Below are 21,941 nucleotides of genomic sequence, written 5' to 3'. Positions count from 1 at the left end.
TTTCTATAATTGTGCCTGCTTTATATAGCTGGGATAATGACTATAAACCATTCATCAGAGTGTCTGGCATATAGGAGAACCCAAAAAGTGTTAGCAACAGAAGCCATAGTTGTTGCTGTCCCGCCAGTAATTAAATGTACCCTATCTTAGACAATTCTGATCTTAAAACCCTTTAAATGTACATGCACAAAAATATGTACACAGCTAGTTTTTGCTATTTACTCTTAGGGATGGACACAGTGAAAACATATTAAAGTTTATAAAGAATCTGTCCAGAATTTTTGTAGATGAAGCCTTGCACCATCTTTGAAATCCATATTTTCTTTTTTATTTATTTATATATATATTTATTTTGCAGTATTGGGGTTTGAACTCAGGGCCTTCACCTTGAGCCACTCCACGAGCCCTATTTCTGTGATGAATTTTTTCAAGATAGGGTCTTGTGAACTGTTTGCCTGGGCTGGCTTCAAAAAGTGATCTTCCTGATCTCTGTGTCCTGAGTACCTAGGATTACAGGTGTGAGCCAGCAGTGCCTGGCTTCATATTTTCTTACTGCAAACTGAAACTTAATCTTCTCACTAGGAATTCATCATTATCTTTCCAGTGACCCACAATTTCTCAAGATTAATAATATTACCAGCTCTTTTAGTAGCTACTTCAGTGTATCTTTGTTTTAGCCTTGCTAATATTGAGACCTTGATAAGACAGGCTGAAAATAAATTTGGGAATTGCTGTGCATTTTATGTACTTGTGGCTCTCAGGTCTCTAGTACAGAGTATAATTTTCCTCAGCATTGAAGAGAAATAACATTTACAACTCAGATTCTTTATAACAAGAACTGTGAACATACATATATTCTCATATTAAGTATATGTAGTACATACCATTTTATTTAACCCCTTTCATAATTCCATTTCATCAGTGCAGACTGAATTTGAATAACTTGATCACACATCTAAGTGTCTGAATCTATAGAATTAGAATGCAGTTTTGTCTGACACTGAAAACAAATCCTTTCCATTGTAATATACATTGCCTCTCTCCTTTCTCCCTGCTGTTTGGCAATTCATGTTATACTTACATGTTCGTTAAACTGAAACCACTGTTCTTTTCTTTTCCTTCAGTATGCATTTATCCCTAGAAAGGTAATAAAAGTTTTCTGTAAATGAAATTTCTAAAGTCAGAGAATTCATGAGGATCATGTCTAAAGTTGGTAAATTTCCTTGAATAAGAAAGCTTTAGCATTTTAGAAATATTATAAAATCATAAGATCTAAGAGTTGGAGGGAGACCTTCTTGGTCATGCATTTTGTTTACTGGTCATGTAATTGTCATATATTTTTAGAATTATAATAAGGTAATTTTATTATTTCTGTATCTGAAATATTTTAGTTTAAATTTAGGATAAATGTTTGCCTTTTATTACATTTTTATATCACATTTTATTTTAAAGGTTTCTTTTGTATTTCTATAATGTAATGATTGGCTAAAACTGAATATGTGAATAAGAATAAACAAGTAGAGATTTTAGGATTCTTCTGTATGTGAGAGATGCTATGGTGCTATTCCAGTTAATAAAAGTGGTATCATAAAGACTTACACTAAAATACTTGAGAAGAGCTTTATATGCAAAAAACAGTACAAATAGGCTGATTTCACGTTGAATAATTCTGATTTTTTTGGAGGTAGGGGATTTTACCTCAGAGTTTTATGCTTGCTAGGCAGGCATTCTAACTCTTGAGCTATGCCTTTAGCCATAATAATTCTAACTTTTAATGAGAATTCATCCTGATCATTTTTCAGTGATTGATTTACATTCTACATTGGTTGTGTGATCTTACTAGTGTTACAGTATAAAATATAGTTGTCTATCTCAAATTTAAACAAAAACTATTGATGAGGTAAATTTAAACATGTTATACATGCCAGAACAGATAGATATGCCTATAAAACTATCAAACAGTGAATTTCAAATAATGGTTCATTGTTAGAGTAATTTTGGGTATTACCAGCGTAAAGAATCTAAAGAAAAAAAGTTTAAACCCAGAGATGAAAGAACTAACACAAAATCATCCCAACTTTCTTCTCTTAGAATGGAAAGTTCCATGGGGGCAAGGACTTGCTCACATTCAGTACCATATTTCTGCCTTCTGAGTAGTACTCCACATACTAGGTGTTCAGTATTTGTAGACAGACTATCTGGGTGTTATATAGTTGAGTGCTATACTGAAAATGACAGGAATATTTTTGTGAGTGTTTTTTTTTTCCAATACTGAGGTTTGAACTCAGGGCTTCAGTTTGCTATGCAGGTGTTACACCACTTTTTGCTCTGGTTATTTTGGCGGGTAGATTCTTGCTTTTTGCCCAGGCCATCCTGAACTGCAATTCCCCTATTTTAGGCTTTCTGCCATTGCTGGGATGACAGATGAGTACCACCACACCCAGCTTGCAAACTTTTTTGCCCAGGCTGGCCTAGAACCATGATCCTTCTGATCTCTGCCTCCTGCACAGGTTAGGATGACAGGTGCAAGCCATTGCACTCAGCTGTTGTTGAGATGGAGGTCTCACAAACTTTTTGCCTATGTTGGCCTGGAACTACAATCCTTCCCATCTCAGCCTCTCAAGTACCTGGGATTACTGGCATGAGTCACTGGCACCCAGCTATAGTTTGCTTTTGAGTACATCATACTACTAATCGTTTTGAGGCTTGATAAGGGAAATTATTTTATTTGTCAAATATCAGAAAGTGTCATGTCATTGGCTGTATCTTTTTAGCAACAAAGTTGCTACTTTGTAGTAAATCATTACTTTTCTCTGATATGAATTAGTCCTTTAAACCACTGATCCTGCATTTCTCCGAAGTGTAAACTGTGGAATTTTAAATCAGTTTCACTGGTAGTACTTATTAGAATTCTATATTCCCAGAAAATCCAGAATATTTAGTATGTGGGAATCTGAAATCTGAGTTTTTGACAAGCTCTGTGGATGACTTCTCTGTACTCAGAAGTTTGTCATTACATGAAACTTTGCTAGAAGTGTCTCTTCCCTGGAGAGGGGGCTGCCAAAAGAATCCCCCATCAGAGGGTCTCTGTCCTGCTTAAATTCCAAGGTAGTCAGTCTTAAGACATCAATTTCAGTTAGACCCAAAAGTAAACTGTTTTCTAAAGCTGTTAGACTGGAACAAAACAGGAATAGCAAAACTGCTCACTAGACCAGCAGTGAAAGGAAACAAAATTTCATTCAGTTTCAGCTCCAGAAACATCTCACCTGCTTTTATTGGAGATTGTCACTGCCAAACAGGCTTCTCACTCTTTTAAAACCTACAGAGGAACCACACACTGTAAAAATAAGGGGTGGTGCTGGGGGTGTCACTTGTTCCAGCTCTAAAAGAACAGACCTTTCTCTGAAGTTGTAATTTTAGCATAAGCATATCGTGTGTGTGTGTGTGATCAGTTTTTGACTCTGGCTGGATGCTCAAGTCCATTTTGATTCTTTTATCAATAGCACAGGGCCACTACTGCCAGGTACCCACCTAAATGCCCTGGCTCAGTACTTTCCCATGGCACAGAATAGGTACCCTTTCATGTATTGATCCACCTTCTTCTCTCTTCTCTGTTTTAAACCACAAACTGATTCTGAATTTCAGAACTTAAAGCAAGTACTCTTACTTTCTAGTCCTTCAGATTTCATTTTAAGAAAAATGTATATGCACGTTCAGTAAAAATTTGTTAGTTATCAGAACAAACGGTAATGCTATCTTTTACATACAGAGATGGTGATACTGAATTAAGTTTTCAGAAGTAATGAGTTTTTACCTAGTTTTCAGAAGTAATGAGTTTTTACCTAGGCATCCAAGTTGCAATGTATGACCCTCCTTGAAGTTAGGGGTATTCTAGAATGCAGCATTTTTAGTTAGAGAACAGAGCACTCCAATTAACTTATACATAGACTAAATTCATGACTTCACTGGCATTGTGCCCTAGGCAAGTTAATTAGCCTCGGAAATTGAATTTTGCCTCTATAGTTGTCTTTCTTTTGTACTTAAGAGTTAAAGATGTTGACATTTTATGTTAAGCTTTTTTTAATCCCACAGAATAACTAACTAGCATGGTAGTTTATATATGGCAGACATTTAGGGAAAAAAGTCTTGGTTTACTTTCAGTTGAGTTACATTTAAATGCAAGGGCATTTCACCTACTTTCTGTAGATTTCTTTGGGAAATATTTACAAGGTTTTTTATTTACTTTTTCTTGTATGTAGTTTTGTGTTTGGATTCAGTAGAGTTATCATTTAGCTGTTGCGTTGCTGATAGTCCTTTGCATTAAATATGATTATTACATTGATTGTATTTTAGTTGTCCTGAAGATTTAGTATTCCTTCCTGGCTACATTTTTAAAATGTGTTATAAACCATGTCTGACTTAGACTGGGGATATTACAGTAATATTAAGATAACATTCATCCTCTCTAATAGGGAAACTAAAACATCCAGTTTGCTTTCTAATACCAGTATATCTGTTCATAAATAATTTTATGTAGGAAGGTGATAATCTCATAATTTCTTCATATATTAGAATTCTTTTTGTCTCAATTCTGGGGATTGAGCCAAGGGCCTTGCTTATGGTAGGTAAGCACTCTTATCACTGAGATATGCCTCCAACCATATATTACAAATTTTGCCAAATTAGACAAAAATCTTAGAAACCTAGGTATTAATTATAATTTAATTATAGGCAATTATATTTTTAAAAGGACTTCAAAATATTCAAGTCAGAACTAAATGCTGATAGAAACATCTCTAACTTTTTACATCCAAGTAAACCCCATTCAGGTGTCAGATACTGGCTGTGTGGTAGGCAGGTAAAGTAATTGTTTTGTATAAGCTGGGAGTTACAGACCCCTCCTTGGTAGACTGTGAGCCATGGAGACTCTTAATGATTAAAGTCTCTTAGGAAGCTTAATCTAGTTACATAACACAGAATTTATTATAGGAAGCAGAGAGACCAGGTAAGAGACCGTTATAGACTAAATGTTTTTCCCTTCCCTCACCAAGTCATGTATCAAAGCCCTAATCCCCAAATGTAACTATATGTGCAGTTGGAGGTGAAACAATAGAAGGTGAAAAGGGTTACATGAGGTTTAGGGGTAGGGCATTAATCTGATAGGGCTGGTCTCCCAGAAGAAGAGAAGTACCAGAACTCTGTTTCTTCACCATATGAGGACACATCAAGAAGGAAGGCATCTGCCTGCAAGGCAGGAAGAGAGTCCTCACTAGGAGCCAAATTAGCCAGCCTTTTATCTCAGACTTCCCAACCTGCTTCTATTAGTTAAGCCATCCAGTTAGTGGTGTTGTATTATGGCAGTGGGAATAGACTGACATGGAGAACATTGTTATAATTTAAACTTGAAATAATAAGAGAAGTGACAACAGGAAAGAAAGCAAGGAGATGGTTACTGTGGGAAAGGACCACGAAGTGATATAAAAGAAGAGTCTGTAGGATCTAGATGGCTGACAACATATGATTATAAAGAATGAGGTAGAAATTTCTGGTGGGGTTGAAATGGATTGTTCACCGATTTTCCCAAAAAATGTTTTTAAAGTGTAATTGTGTTGAGGTTTGGTAATTTGCTAGAAGGAGTCACAGAACTCAGCTTATGAACTCATTGCCATTGTCATATTTATTACAGTGGAAAGATACAAAGCAAAAAATCAATGAAAGGAAAAGGCACCTGGGGCAAAGTCTGGAAGGAACCAGGCACAAGTTTCCAAGGGTCCTCTCCCAGTCGAGCTGCACAGGATGAGCTCAGTTCCTCCAGCATGGGGTTGTGAGTGTGTTTCCAAAGTATTGTCCATCAGAGAAGCTTGCTTGAGCCTAGGAGTCCAGGCTTTTTATCAAGAGCACACCACATAAACTCCCTTTGCCTAATATATCATAAATCATTTTGCTTATACAAACAGTTCAGGTACAGTAAACCAATCTTACCAATGTGGAATGGTGGGAAAAAATCCACAAATTGAAGTTCCCATATGTAAGCAAAGGGCCGTGTAGACCTTTCCAAGGATAATAGTGTCAGGCCTGCTATTGTTAACTCACTTTTTGAATAGTAATATTTTAAACTAGAAAGAAAAATCAAATATATTTTCATGAATGAAGTTCATGCGTAATAGAAATAAATTTTAACCCTAATCACTGTTTCAGTTGACCATATATGTGTCATAAGGATATTTGTGACTAGTGAATACCATGAAGTGTTCTCATACATTTAAGGTTAAACCATAGAACAGTATTTTAGGTTATATTCTCTTTTACAGTGAAAACTTTCTATATAATATCTTTAGTAATGAATGTCTAGACAGTTCTAAGCAGTATGACTGCTTTATAATAAATGTTGATTTAAATAGCTACTCTACCTTATATTGCAAAATGTCTATATTATTTGTATTTCTAATAGATCATTTCTTTACTATAGATTTGCAAGTGATAGATTAGGAATATTAGTCCTTTTCCATATAGGGAAGGAAGACCTTCCTTTATGCACTAGACTGTATTAAGACAAAGAATTGAAAATCTTTTAGTCAGTCTCTGTAAGGATTCTAAATCTAACCATAAGAATTCTAAAACTAACCATAAGATTGAATTTTTGCTTGGTTGCTAAAAATAGACATGACTAAAATGTGTACATGTTGAAAATCAAATTAATTTCCAAGACAACCATTTAAGCAATTCAGTATTTATGAAAATCTATATGACCTAGTTAACTGGACTTTTAACTTTGTCATATGAAATGACCATGAAAGTTTTGAAAAACTTAGCATTGATTACATTGTAAGAACTTTTGTAAGTGCCACATAGTGTACCCCTAAACCAGCACAGCAGTAAAAAAAGTTTAAAAATAGATCAGTGTCATCTAGCACCATTTCAAGAATAACATAGTTGAGATTTGAAATAGAGATTGACATTTCTTCAATTCTGTGATACCAATTTATCTTAAATGTTTATTCAAAGTCATATTATATAGTAGTTTTCTGATATTAAGCTAGAAAAATAAAAAGGAAGACCCTTCTTCACTTGAAAAATAAAAGTATTATAAGTCTAATGAAGAATTATGATGGGGGATGGCAAGGAATAGTGGTACATGCTTATAATCCCAGCTACTTGGGAGGTCAAGGTAGGGGTATTGTGGTTCAAGGCCATCCCATCCCAAAAGTTAGTGAGACCCTATCTCAAATACAAGCTGGGCATGATAGTGCATCCCTGTTGTCCCAGCTACTTGGAAGGCAGAGATAGGAGAATTGGGGTCAGAGGTCAGCCCCAATCAGATATGAGACTCTATCTGAAAAATAAACTAGAAGCAAAAGGATTGGGGGTGTGGCTCAAGGGCAAGTGGTAGAGCACTTGCTAAAGACCCTGTGTTCAGTCCTTAATACTGCCCCCCCCCAAAAAGAAAAATATGATAGGGAAAAAAAATATATAACAACTATATTAAAAGGAAGTTGCCTAGTCAATGATTTTGTCTTAAAATCAGAAGAGTGCCTTTCATATTGTTTGTTTTGCTATATGGAATGTATTCAAATAATTGTAGACAAATAATTTTTCATGGTCCCCCAAATAGTGCTAATATCTGGACTCCCCACAACAGAAATAACCATACTTGCAAATTTATTCCCTCTACCCTATTCCCTCTAATAAATCAAGTGTAGTGACAAAGTTGGCCAAATATACCTCTTTGTTGTATTTTTCTTCGCAAAAAAAAAATACATTCCTTCTATTACTTGCCAACCCCAAAAATGTGCTTCCTAAACATAACACACAAACCTATATATGACATGGTACAGGGGTAGTCAGATGGTATTTGGTAGTTTCTGATTCTGCCTTACTAATGTTCTCCCCATGTTTTATAGAGCCCAGTTGTAGGTGCCATCTACCTTTTTTTTTCTCCTCTTCCAACTTTCTTGTTTTTGCTGCCATGTATGTAGGTGATGTTAACCTCTATCTTCTGGGTGTTATCTGTGATTTTGATGTTTGTGCTGAGAGCACTATCTCTTGATGACATAGGTAACTCTACTGCTGTGCAGAATTTCTCATAGGCCAAGGGCACCTTGCTTTCTCTGGAGCTTTGTATAAGCATGCTATATTCTGGGTTACCTTAGTCAAAGTCCAACTCTTCCCACCTCAACAAAGCCCATTTGTCATAAATCAGTACATGAATCCCAAACCTGCCTTACTCCAACTGTCTCAAAGAGATTTTTCAAGCAAATGTTTTTTTCTTGTTTCTCCTATAGTATTCTTTGTCAAGAATTCTGGTCAAGTCCCAGTTAGAAGTGGGAGGTAGAAACAGTACAGACTCAACAGTATCCATATAATAGGAGACCTTGACCTCTGACATGGCTTTTTCTTACTTAGAATGCTTTCTTACTTCTGAGGCTCCTTTGTTAATTCACTGGTAGTTTCTGGGCAGATCATAAGCTCCTAGTCATGCCTTGAGGTAAGCATTATTTGGTGCACAAAGTTATGTGATGCTAAATCTGAAAAGTTTTCAAATGTTCTTTTATAGCCAACAAAATATCCTTTAAAATCTAAATATTTAAAACATATAATAGCTGAACTGTTCAGCAGGTTGAGAGCTGAAGCAAGGTGGAGAGGCCCACACCATTCACCCCTAAGGCTCATGTTATAGGTTTTTTGAGGTTCTACTCTTCTGTAACTCCCCTGTTTTATAGATGAGAACATGAATGCTAAGGAATTAATCCATATCCACCAGTTCTTTCAAGTTCCTACTAACCTTTTATCAGACTTTGTTTAACCCTATTTTGTCTTTTGTGAAGCATGGTAGAATTGTTGCTGTGGCATTTTGTGTAAACTTAGTGCTGTTTGCACAAAACAGTGTTCTGTTATATACTTAAATGCTTGTACCATCTCCCTCTTACTCCCTAGGTTCAGATGGTCAACTTGAAACAATTTTAGATCCTCAGTGCCTAATGTAATCCTAGCATTTATTAGGCAGTTAATAAGTATTACATTAAAATAAGCAAATTTATTCAACACTTTTCTTAGAAATTATGCTCAGTTTGTAAATTACTAATTTGAATCTCTTGATATTTTAGCTTTAATCATTCTCCTATGTACTTATTTCATCAGCTAGGAAGTATCTCTTTTAAAACCTTTTATGTCTACTCCCACCCCCAAATCCATCATAATAAAAGCACTTTGATTAGCCAAAGAGAATGTCATAGATGTCATGATACTGTAGCTTAACTTTTCTCTTAGTACCTCTTAAAACATTCCACATTGATACGTAACAGTTGCTAGTGTTCTTTGTTTCATGAGACCAGTGTGTAACGAAGCAGTGTATAACTGAAATGACATGAATTTGTATCCAGGATTGACTTCTTAGAACCTTTGGCTATTATCATGTTACTTAACCTCTCCAACTCTTAATTAATGACAGCTTTTTAGAGTCAAGGATATGGTGGAATGCCCATCTGAAAGGTGATTGCTTTAAATGCTAATATTTGGTTAGTAAGGAAGCAGTGGTGTAATTTTGCCTATGTCTTTTTTTTTAACCCCATTGCTTCAGACAGAGTGCATAATTTATTGTAATATACCAGTTAATAATAAAAACAATGACCATAGTTTCACCCATTTCCTAATTAATCCCAAAAGGTCTTAACTGAATAATTGGTTGGAAGTAAGGATGAGTAGGTACATTAAATGTTGTTCAATGGATGATAAACATTGATTCTTCCTTGCATGTTCTGACCAGGATATTTACTTTCTCTCTTCCTCTGTCTGTCTCTCTCTCAAGCATCTACATCTCTAATTTTGTCTGCAATTACACCGGGTGTCACAAGACTAACCTGTTCCTTCCATATATAAAATGCAGAGTTGGTTCTTGAATGTATAAAAATTAGTAATTCACGTAACTAATGAGCTATTTATCATTTTAGCTTAAGATAGTACTTCTAAAAGTATGCCATTCAAATTCAAAATTATATCTTTTAACTTTCAAATTCATTTTCTACCTGCCATGTCTCTTTCTGTTTTAAGAATTTGGGTAATATTTTTATAATACCTAATTGATTCTACATGCATTATTTAAAACAAAAGGGTTATGCAGAGGTTGCAGTTATTAGATGCTCTCACCAGAAACAGTAGTTACTGTTCACAATAGTTGGCACAGCAACTGTGTAATGTCAGCCAAAGTGATTTAAAAGCTTTTTTTAGGATTAATCCATCATCTGCTAAAATATATTATCTCATTTATTTCTTAATTTGCATATGATTTTGCAATTCAAAAATTTTAAGCAAACAGTGTGTACCCAAAAATGGATTACAGAATGAATTAAATTAAAGCAGATTGTAACCAAGGCTAGCGATGTGTGGGATTTGTGATCTGTGATTACATCACTCCTTTTCTGCTCCTCTACCCTCCAAGAGTAAGTTCTTTTCTGTTCCTTCTGTATGGCTTCATTCCCCATGTACAATACCCCTGAGGGTTTCAAGATCTATTGCAAAGACAGTTTTGAAGACTCCTCATGACTAATTGGAATAAATACTATGTGAGAAGGATATCCATTACACAAAATGCTTTTGTTTTTACAGAGAGATTAGTTCTGTCTGAAGGGAAAAGGGAGAAGACAGCAAACATGTCACAGGGGCAATTAGCTTATAATCCTCTCTTGAGTAAGGGTCCTGGACCAAATGGTCTTTTGATGTTACTGTTGTGAATATTCTCCTTTACTAATAATCTAATTTAGAGCTGTGCCTCATAATCCATAATATAACCTTTAACACAAAGGTTGGTAGAATTGTTGAGAGAAAGGGTCTCTACTAATTGTTAAATGTATTCTAAAATGATTTGCACTGCATATTAGGAAGTTGTTTTATTGAAATATGAGTAAGGATTTAGCTGTGATATTCTCCAGGATAATATTAATTGAATTTCTTTTAAAAGGAAAAGGGCATCACACTTTTCTAGATGTTTCTTTAAGTGTTCTAGCTGCTTTAGAAAAGACATGAATAGAAATATAAAAAGTATTTAAATTCTGTTAACATTTTTAAGAGCAGTGGATTTCTAAACATCTTTTTTTTTTATACCAATGCACAGTCTTTGTCATAGACCCATTGTCAAGTCATCATCGTCTTTGGAATTAACAACTGACTTTTTCTAAGCCTCTGCAGGTTTGGCTAGACATATACTTTTAATAAAAGTACTTTAGCAAAATGTAGCCACAGGGATATTTTTTATGAAAATAGTATTTGGGATTTGCTTTATTATTATACATAAATTAGGGAAGAATTATGTATTATCTTAAATTAGTGAAATGCTAATTTTGATGCTTCTTGTTGCCTAAAGCTGTGTTGTTTAAAGCACTAGCCACTAGCTGCTTAAATTGAGCTAAATTAAATAAAAATTTAAAGCCTGTTTAAAATATTAAAAAACATTTTAAGTGTTGAATTGAGCAGCAATTCAACTCAATTGAACGTTTCCATTCACAGGAAGTTCTATTGGATGCCCCTGGCTTAGACCTTAGCATATATACCATGCTATATCAGTATCACTTAGGAGTAGGTTCCCTTAGAAAAAGCTAAATAACCTAGAATGGTTTAAAGAAGACAAAAGTTTATTTTCCTCCCATGATAGTGAATCTGAAGGTGAACAATACAGTCCTACTAAGGTAGCTCCAAGGTATAAACTCATTCTTGACTTGTTGCTGCTTTGTCATTGCATAGCTTCTATCTTATTTTTCAAGATAAAGACAGGTGCTCAAGCTGGAGCCATCAAGTTTGCATCACAGCAAAGAAGAAAGGAGGAAATAAAAGGCAGAAGAGGGCTTCTTTCTATTAAAGATTATTTCCCACTTAACTACAATAAACATTTTGACTAACAGTTCATAGTCTATGGCTTCTATTTTTTCTTTTAAATATTTTAAACTGATAAAAATTACACATTTATGTTGTACCATATGATGTTTTGATACATGAGTACATGTACAGTGTTCAAAACAATAAATTTATCTGTGTCCTCAAAACACTTACCTTTTTTTTTTTGGTGGTACTGGGGCTTGAACTCAGGGTCTATACCTTGAGTCACTCCACCATCCCTTTTTGTGTTAGATATTTTGAGATAGGGTCTCACAATCTGTTTGCCTGGGCTTGCTTAGAACCTCCATCCTCCTAATCTCTGCCTCCTGAGTAGCTAGGATTACAGGCGTGAGCCACTGGTGCCCAGCCATACTTTTTCTTTATGATGAAAACATTCAAAATTCTTTCTTCTGGCTTTATATATAGATACATTTATATGTATATATTTATATATATACATATATGTGTATGTATATAGTATCTTAGTATTATCTGTAGTTATGCTATAATGCAGTAAAACACCAGAACTTCTTTCTCCTTTCTAATTATAACTTAGTATTCATTAATAAACTTTCCCATTTGTCCCTCTCTTTCACTCTCTCCAGCCTCTGGCAACTACTATTCTACTTTCAACTTTTTTTTTTTTTGAGGTAGGGTCTTCCCTATGTAGCCAAGGCTGGCTTGGAACTCCCTAGGTAGCCCAAGTTGGCCTTGAACTGGAGGCAGTCCTTCTGACTCAGCCTCCCAAGATCAAATTACAGGTGTATACCACCACACCTAGCTACTCCCAACTTCTATGAGATCAATTTTTTTTTTAAAGATTCTACATATAAGTAAGACCTTTTGGTACTTGTCTTTCTATGCCTGGGATATTTCACTTAGCTTAATGACTTCCAGTTCCATCTATGTTGTTATAAATGACAGGATTTTATGTTTATGCCTGAATAGTGTTCCATTGTGTATCTGTACCATATTTTCTTTATTCACTCATTAGTTGGTAAACACTTAGGTTAATTGTTTCCATTTCCTGGCTATTGTAAATAATGTAGTAAGCAAAGGGAGTGCATATGTCTCTGATGCACTGATTTAGTTTCTAAGGGAAATTACTCTTTTAGCACCATCCCAAGGTTTCTGTAAATTTTCTTCACTTCTCTTCATTAGGTTTTTCTTTGTGTGTGACCAAAGAGCCTATGCTATTTGATCTATTCTGCTGTTGATGCCTTCTTTTGTGTTTTTCATTTGTATCAGTTTTCCCAAATTTTACTTTTCAGTTTTGGTAGCCTTTTCTGTAATTCATTTAAAAAATGTCTTACCTGTGCATTCAGAAAGTTTAGAAAACAGTATAAGAAAATATTATAATGAAGAGGGCACATTCAACAGATACGCTGCTTTCTGATCACTTGGTCTTTCATGGCAGAATTTTACCACCATTGTTCTTGTAATTCTTTTGGTGATAGTATTGTTTCATACCTCTTAGAAGATATAGCAGCAGCTAAAAGTGGTCTTGGAATATGCAATAACCTGAGTCCATGTCCAAAATAGTTCCTTAGTAGCATGCAATTAGATATTTAATTATATTTTTATATAAATAGAAGCATTAAAAGAAGAACATTATTAGAAAGGAGAAAAAGGACATAGAATAACTATTACATACATTTTAAGAAATCTTATTTCAACCTGTGTTCAGAAAGATTCATGCTGATGTAAGCTTCTAGAGCTTGTGATTCCTATTTAATAACTTGTGTGTTTAAATCATTAGACTATTCCAGTACTCTCCAAACATGTGTTTTATTGTCTGAAATTTAGGGGGAACTTATGGACATCAATAAGTTAAAAATTAAGTAGTTCATATATTTTCTTCTTGCATAAGGAACCATTATATAAAACTCTGAGGAAAAATTGAACTCTTATCCTCTTATGTATTGGGTAAGGAACATTATTGATATAGGCTTTCTTTTGTAATGTTTATTTTGTCTAAGAGCCTTAATAATTTTACTTGTGGAATTTCATAGGAAATCTCAATATGTGAATCTGGTAAGAATAAAGACAAACAATATTTCCAGAAGACATAGTCCAACAGCCCATTTCACAAATGAGGTTACTGGGAAAGTTAGCCTCACTATTTGCCCTCAAACTAAAATTTCAGAATGTGGACTCTTGACATTGTCAACAATTTTATTAAAATTTTCATTACTCTTAGGTGTGGACTTAAGAGTTGCAACCTTTGTCTTTGATTTTTTTACTCTTATCTTTGTCCAATTTAATTTGTATACTTCTAAACCTTTTATCTTACTATCCTCTTGAACTTTTTATTTTGCTTTCTGTGGTTACACATTTATCAAAAGACTCTTTTACACCTCTTGCTTCCACCCTGTAAGAAGTATAATCTGGCTTCTGCCACCAGTATTTGTGACTACTTGCTTGAAGATGATCAATTAAAACTCCAGTGACCAAGAGGAGTTTTTGTTCCTTCATCTCTTCCATAGTTTAATCATTCACCATTTTCTCCATGAAATGCTCAGTTTCTGTTCCTCCCATTGGGCGTTCTTCATAAGTGGTATTTGGTAAATATGTTTTTCTTTACTCTATCTTCCAATTTCTTGAAAATCTGAAACGCTACCTTATTCTCAGCTCTGCCTATTACAGATCCTACCTGTCCTTTTCAGGCCTGCTTTGTATGCCTGCTTCATATGCCATCTTCCCTTTAAGCCTTTGAGCTAAAAATGTTCTGTTATTTCTATACTTGTCTGCTTCTTAATAGAAGCAGTGTTAGGATACATATGTTTCCCTAATATGATTTTTGCACACATTTCTTGTCTGTCCTACCAGATATAAATCTCAGGAGAAGCCATCACTGTAGCTTCCTTAGTGTTGTACATAGTCAGCAATCTTTAAATATTTGTTTCATGTACTATGAAAAGCAGAATAATGGACTCCCACAGATGTCCATGTCCTAATCCTAGAGCCTCCGAATATTCTGCATTATAAGGTAATGGGGAATTAAGGTAACAGATGGAAATAAGATTGTAATCCAATAATATTAAAATACTGAGATTATCCTGGGTGTAATGGTGGGACTTTGTAATCATAAGGGCCTCTAAAAATGAAAGAGGAAAGTAGAAGAGAGTCAAGAGTGATGCCATGTGAGAAGAACTTAACCCTTGTTTAAAAATGGAAGAAAAGGGCCATGACCGAGGAGTGTAGGCAGCTGTTAAAAGCTAGCAAAGACAAGACTGTATAGATCAGCCCCCCACCCGAGCCTCCAGAAGGATTACAGCTCTGCTGACCCCTTGATTTTAGTTCAGAAGATTCATATCAGAATTCAGACCTCTGAATTATAAAATGTACATATTCTTCACATTTTAAAGCAGTGGGAGAAGAAAAACAGAAAAATAAATATTCCAAGGCTTTTAAATTTTTCTCTGGAGGGAATTATTAATTTTTGCATGGATTTTTTTCTCTAGTTGTTTTAAAGAGGAATTCTGTATCATGTAGTTGTCCCAAGGAGCCTTGATAGGATATATTAACTTTCTTCTATTTGAGCTGTATAATTTGAAAATGATAGAGATGCTTCCATTGTTGAATAAGGCAACAACAGAGTAGATCATCCAATAAGTATTAATTGAATGAATGAACAAGTAGAATTGATGAATGAACAGAGAACATTTTGTATTCATTCTCCTAAGAACTGAATTACTTCTGATTCCTCAAAAGCACTGTATTTTTATCCCCACCTACTCCACCACAGTCTTGCTCTCTTTACCTTTCCTCTCTTGTATGAATGAGTGTGTCTTTTGCTTGGAGCCTTCTCCTTCCTTCCCTTTGAATAAGTCCTGGTGGTTCTTAAAGTGTTGGTTTAAATGCTAAACCTTTTGTGAAAGGTTTCTTCTTTCACTCCTCTTCCCTCCCTTTCTATTCCATACTGGTCAGGTGTACCTGCTTTGTCATCCCATAGCATCTTGCACTTCCATCTTAGCTATGTATACTGCATCATTAGTGCCCTTTTAATCACCTTTTTCATTAGACTTTAAATACCATGAAGTCAGGAACTATGTCATTTTTTGCTCATTATTGGATTTCCAGAGATTAACATAATGTATATTTAATATTTATTGAATGACATTCATGAAATTTAGTAGTAATCCCAAATGTATCAAAAATACATTCAGTTTTTTTTTAGGTTCTTTGGTTATCTGTTGACATTCATAGTCCTCCCTACTATTAAAGTTAACATTTTAGAGACAGAATGCAATCTTTAATAGTAAAATCTATTTTTAATTTTAAGTAAATTACTCAAAATTAAGGTTCAAAGTTGTGATTGAATCTCAGTACTTAATGTTTCACCTTTATATTTGAATTTACATCCTCCTTGGCAGTTTCTATTTTGCAGTTAGATACTATTTTTCAAGAAAATAAATTTATTTTTCTGTGACTTTTCTTCATTTAAGTCTAGTATTTTTGAGAGCATATATTTAGAACATTGACTGTGTATAATTTTTTTAGAGAGAAAATGGCATTGATCTGTTTCTTGCCTTTTGAAAATAATACTCTGTTGGTGGCTTGGAAGGGTTTATGTAGAATTAAGTGGGCTTATGTCTGTTGATGGACTCCTGCAGATAAAGCCACAACCACCTTTAGCCAGGCAGCTTTTGTGTTGATGTACTGCTTTTTCCCCTGGGCTAATACATGTTGTTTCTTGTAAGATAAAAACATGGTAGGGAAGGAAGTTTGTTCTGTTTTGCTGCTATTTTAAGCACCTAGAGCTGGTTAGTAGACCTTAACACTCTGTTCATCTCATTCTCAAGTGAATTATTGTTGTTATTGTTTTGTTAGGGAAAAAAAGTACCTCTGAGATAATTTTTACAAAGCAGTTGTAGTTTACAAGAGGTTTCTTGGTTTTCCATGTGAAATAAAATGATTATCTGGAGATTTTGGCCTATTAATATCTAGTTTCAGAATCTTAATCAGTAGATTGTTTGCTCTTCCATTTAGATGATTAATGTTAATAAAGCCAATTTATTTCTTCCATTCATTGTTAATGTGAAATTCTAAGTTAGCTAGTCAAAACAATTCCTAGCTGCCAAAACGTTCATCTTTTAGAATCCCATTTTAAATGGCTTTCTTCTACACTTCTCCCTATACATGCTCACTCTCACTCTCCGTTTCACTGTTTGTTTCCTTTACCCTGGAGCCTAGGGTACTAGGAGTTGCAGGAGATGTTTGATATCCTTTCTCGTATGCTTGGTACCCTTCCTCGTCATTCCACTGCCCCACACTTGTTTGCATGCAAACAAACTAAAGTGGGGGAGTCAAATGTGCTATATTTTTGCCAAGTCCTACCTACTGAGGGATGCTTAGTTTCTTCAGGGAGCTGGGTGTGGTGTTACACGCCTGTAATCCTGGCACTGGGGAGGCAGAGGCAGGAGGATACTGAGTTCCAGGACAGCCTGGGCTACAAAGTGAGTTCAAGGCCAGCTTGAGCTACACAATGAGACAGTCTCAAAAGACCAAAAATTGGGTATGTAGTTCAGTTTCAGAGCATTTCCCTAGCATGCACAAGGCCCTTGGTCAATAAAAATATTTTTGCTCAGTAAATAGCTTGGCCTCTAGCATTTATTACCCTTTTTACCCCTTGTCCTCCTAATTAAAATAAGTGAATGCTTCAGAGAAGCTTTTATCATCCCCAAAGCATATGGTACCAAGCAGCCCAGATTGTAAGACCTTTATTGCTGTTTTTCCTAGTCTGTGGGCTCTTTTCCACCCTGTGAGCTTTTGATGGGAACTGTCTCCCTCTGGAAGAGGTATGCCATGAAATCTTATTGTTCACCTTCCAGTCTCACAAACTCATGAAATAGAAATATGTCAGAGTGAAACTTAGTGTTAGTGATATGATGTTTTTGAAGAATATTAAAACAGTAAACATTTGTCTTAAGTACTCCTTTATTCTTACTGTTTCAGAGCATCCCCTTACCCCACATGGAAACATTGGCTCTCATTAGTTCAGAATTTTGGTTGATGCAGTCTCAATTATAGAAGTCATTCCTTTGCTCTTAGGGTTTGTTTATTTTGTTCTGTTTACTTTTTTAAAAATAAATTATCTTAATGTAAAATACACATATAGGAGCAAAACTCAAAAGACACAAAAGGATATAAATCTACTCCCCCACCCCTTTCCTTTCCAGCCTAATATCATTTAAATCTCTGTACCAAAAGCATACATAGTTTGCTTACTTGTACACCTTGCTTTGTTCACATAATTTCTTTGCTATTGTTTTCTATCTGTAGATAGAAATCTACCTCATTCTTTTTATCAGTTATTGCAACCATATCTTTTTGGTAGATATATTGGTTCCTAATCTTATGATTTACCAAATAATGATCAGTGAATAACATGATCGTACATTATTTTATGCACATGGGAGTCCATCAGTACAATAAACTCTTGAGTTTTAAAATAGATTGTTTTTTGGCCTGTGCAAAACTGTTGTCATGAAAGTCTAGATTTTCTGCAAGAAATAATTTTCTTAAGTCTGGAATTCTCAATGTGTATTAAGAACAAAACTTGAAAACCTATACACAGTTTCATTATCATTATAATGGTATAGAAAAGACCCAGTGATACATGGGCAATTTCTGCCACTCTGGAAGAAATCCTTTACATTGTTGAGAAGTGCCATTGGTCATTGTCTTCATTCCCCTACACATCTTTTCAGGAGCTGATTCTCAAAGGTGGGAGATGGGGAGGTTTTGACCATGATAGTGAGGGAGTAAAATAACCCGTTAGGTTTAAGTAAGAAACTGAGAATAGTAGGATTATCTGAGGAATACCACAGATTAGGTAAATTATAAACAATAGAAGTTTATTTAGCTTGTGGTTATGGAGGCTTGAAATTCCAAGATCAGAGGATAGCATCTAGTGAGGGCCTTCTTGCTATATTATAACATAGCAGAAATCATCACATGGCAATCATCACATGCTGAATTTACCTTTTTATTGAGAGCTCACTCCTGCCATAACTAACTGACTTCAGTGATAATGGTATCAGGGCAGTCATGAGAAACCTCTTAAAGGTCCCACCACCTAACACTGTCATGGTGCAATTAAATTTTAATATGAGTTTTGGATGGGGCATTACTTACCTTCTAGTCATAGAGAAATCTTAAGACTGGTCACAGCCTATAAAACAGAGCATGGAGGTCAAAGTACCTAACCCTCAAAATCAGAGGCTACAGCAAGATTCAAGTTCATCAATAGTGGTTACCAAAATCATCAGCCAAGTCTCAGTGGACACAAGCACAAGACACTTAATGATAAGGTCAAATAGCAAATGCGTGTGGTAATGCCAGCCAACTGCCTGACCTTTAGTTAGTGAGCCAGTATCTACCTCTCCTCCCCTATGGCCATGAGACAGTGCAGTCTCTCCCTTGTACTTAGTTGCCATCTCTGGAAAGAAGGAGTAGAGTGATTCCTTAAAGAAGTTGGACTTTTAATTGAGTAACTATTTATCCAAAAGACACTGTTTTAAACTGAGACTGAGTCATCTTTAGTTGGTAAATTTGTGGTAACTCCCAACCCTGCCCGCATTCATCACTATTAGAGCAAATGGATGCTGCAGAACAAAATGACAGAAATTGTAGAAAAAAAGTGAAACTATATATTTTTATATAGCTTAGATATTATTTCTAAATTTTATCATCCCTCTTCAATATATACATGTAGACCTTCTCTCACACACTACAGAATATCTCTGATTACTTGTACCCATCATGTAAAATATACTTACGGTGTGCCATGGATTATAACAAACACAAGTTTTTATATTGTGTCTGTTGTTTTAATAGAATTTTGTTTTGAGTATCAATAAAGTGACTTTTTTTTGTGGTATGGAGAATTCAACTCAGGGCTTTGAGTTTGCTGGGCAAGCGCTCTACCACTTGAACTATGGGTCTCAATTTTAGTACAATGACTTCTGATTATCTGTAGCTGTCTTTACTTAAATGTTCCATCATATATTCACCATATCACAATTACCTACTAATGGTCTCTTCTCATCAAGTATAATAATATCTAGTCCTGAGTGTTTATTATGTGCCCAGTGTTGTACCCGTACGTAGTGTTTTGTGCCGATCACTTCATGGTGTATGAGGAAACTGACACAGGAAACCTAAAGAACTTCCACATGGCATTTGTTTTTTTGGTGGCTCTGGGATTTGAAGTCTGGAATTTGTGCCTGCTAGGTAGGTGGCTCTTCCATTTTAGGCTTGCCCCCGGTGCTTGCTTTGGTTATTTTTGAGATAAAGTCTTGCTTTATGCCCAGGCTGGCCTGGACCAATCCTCCTATTTGTGCTTCCATACATAGATGAGATGACAGGTGTATGTGTGACACTTCTCCTAGCCATTGGTTGAGATGGGTCTCGAGATCACAAGCTGAACTGGCTTTAAACTGAGAACCTCCCAATCTCTGCCTCCTGAGTAGGTAGGATTACAGGTTTGAGCCACCACTGCTGGCTGGAATTCATAGTCTTAGCTATATTGTATCCTACTGCCTAGACTTCTTTTCTTTTAATCCTTTCTTATAACCTCTTTGTGTTTGTGTGAAACTGTCTACCCCTTTGCCTCATTTGGCTTTCTGGTTTTTCTGCGTTATATGAGTGCTGTTTCCCTCCTTTTATTCCCCAGCTCTTCCTGGCACCCTGATTCCTGGCTCTCTTATCCTGTTCCTTAAGCTTCACTCTCCCTCCTACTCTTTGCCCTTTTGTCATTGGCAGCTTCCTGCAGATTCTCTTGCTCATTTTGTTCTCTCTCAGTCCAACAAAAACGGCTTAGAAAGAGCAGTAGCCTTGTCATTTGAACAAAAGATTCCAAGAAACTTTTGTAGGTTGGCTATTGATTTGCTTAACTAAAAGAAACTGATTAGCCACTTCATCTGTTGCTAGGTATCTCTATTAATGTCAGGGAGTTACATGTTACAGTATCAGTAGCTTGAAGACAGTGACTGTCTTCAGATTAATTTTACATACTGATTTCTATCTCAAAGGTTTTAACTACTCAGTGATTACTGCCACATCATCCAAAAGGAAAGATTAAAAAAAAAAAAAAGTCCCTGAAAGCACATTACATTGTAGACTTGAATTACTTCAAGACCCTGTTAGTTTCATAAATAATACTTTCATCACATTAAGAAAACCAGTTTCATATTTTTAAGTTCTAAATTATACTTGAGAAAGATGATAAAATTTAGGGCTTTCAAGTTTTTTTTTAGCTTTGAACTCACTGATTTGTATTTTTTGTTTAATTTCAAAATATAGCAGTTAAAAAAGTAAGAATATAATCATTTAGCTGAGGAGTGAAGTAGTATATGAATGTATATGTAAATTTAACTGCATATATTTTTAGAAATATGCATATACTTCCATAAGCACTATATGTGGTTATGTATGCAGTATCCACATATTAAGTATGTTAATTCATAAGAAGATTTTATTGAAATAAAATATGTTTTAAAATCTTTCTCTTAATGATCTTCCATTATTGTTGGGCAGACTAGCAAATGTAATAAAAGACACATTGAACTATGGGTATGGGGGATGTACATATTTTAACCAAAGCAAAATTTTGATTGCAACTATCTAGCATGTTGCTCTAAAAAAACAAGACCTGAGATCCCTTATTGCTTTGTTGTTTGTTTTTCTAAATTCCACCAGGCTAGCAGAGAACATTTTTTTAAATATAATTTTCTATAGTGGGCTTTCATTACAGCTCAGATGTATGTTTTTTTTTTCAGTGCTGAAGATAGACCCTCCAGGCTTTGTGCTAGGCAGGTGCTCTGCCATTGAACTGCATCCCTAGTCCAGATAGGTACTTTTGTTTCAGTCTTTTGTTTTTTCTCTGAACCAATACAGTTGTACCATTTACTTAGCTGTTGAATCTCAGGGTTGTTTTCTTATATATTAATACATTTTTTCATCATTTCTGCTATGTTCTCTTTGGAAGAATCTTGATTGCTTTTTTAGCTTAATGTTACCAAATCCAGAAGAAAAATGGTTAAGACCTGATGACATTTGATGAATTGGCT

The 21,941-nt window shown here is 35.2% G+C and overlaps 1 protein-coding gene across 11 annotated transcripts in view; it reads left to right on the top strand.

Moving 5' to 3' along the window:
* Rabgap1l (RAB GTPase activating protein 1 like) overlaps nt 1–21,941 on the top strand; it is a 750,530-nt gene that overhangs the window by 347,815 nt on the left and 380,774 nt on the right. The gene's annotated exons all lie outside the window — the stretch shown is intronic.

Source organism: Castor canadensis, chromosome 11, assembly GCF_047511655.1.
Source record: "Castor canadensis chromosome 11, mCasCan1.hap1v2, whole genome shotgun sequence".
Lineage (NCBI taxonomy): Eukaryota > Metazoa > Chordata > Mammalia > Rodentia > Castoridae > Castor > Castor canadensis.
This window is presented reverse-complemented; position numbering and strand designations above follow the sequence as displayed.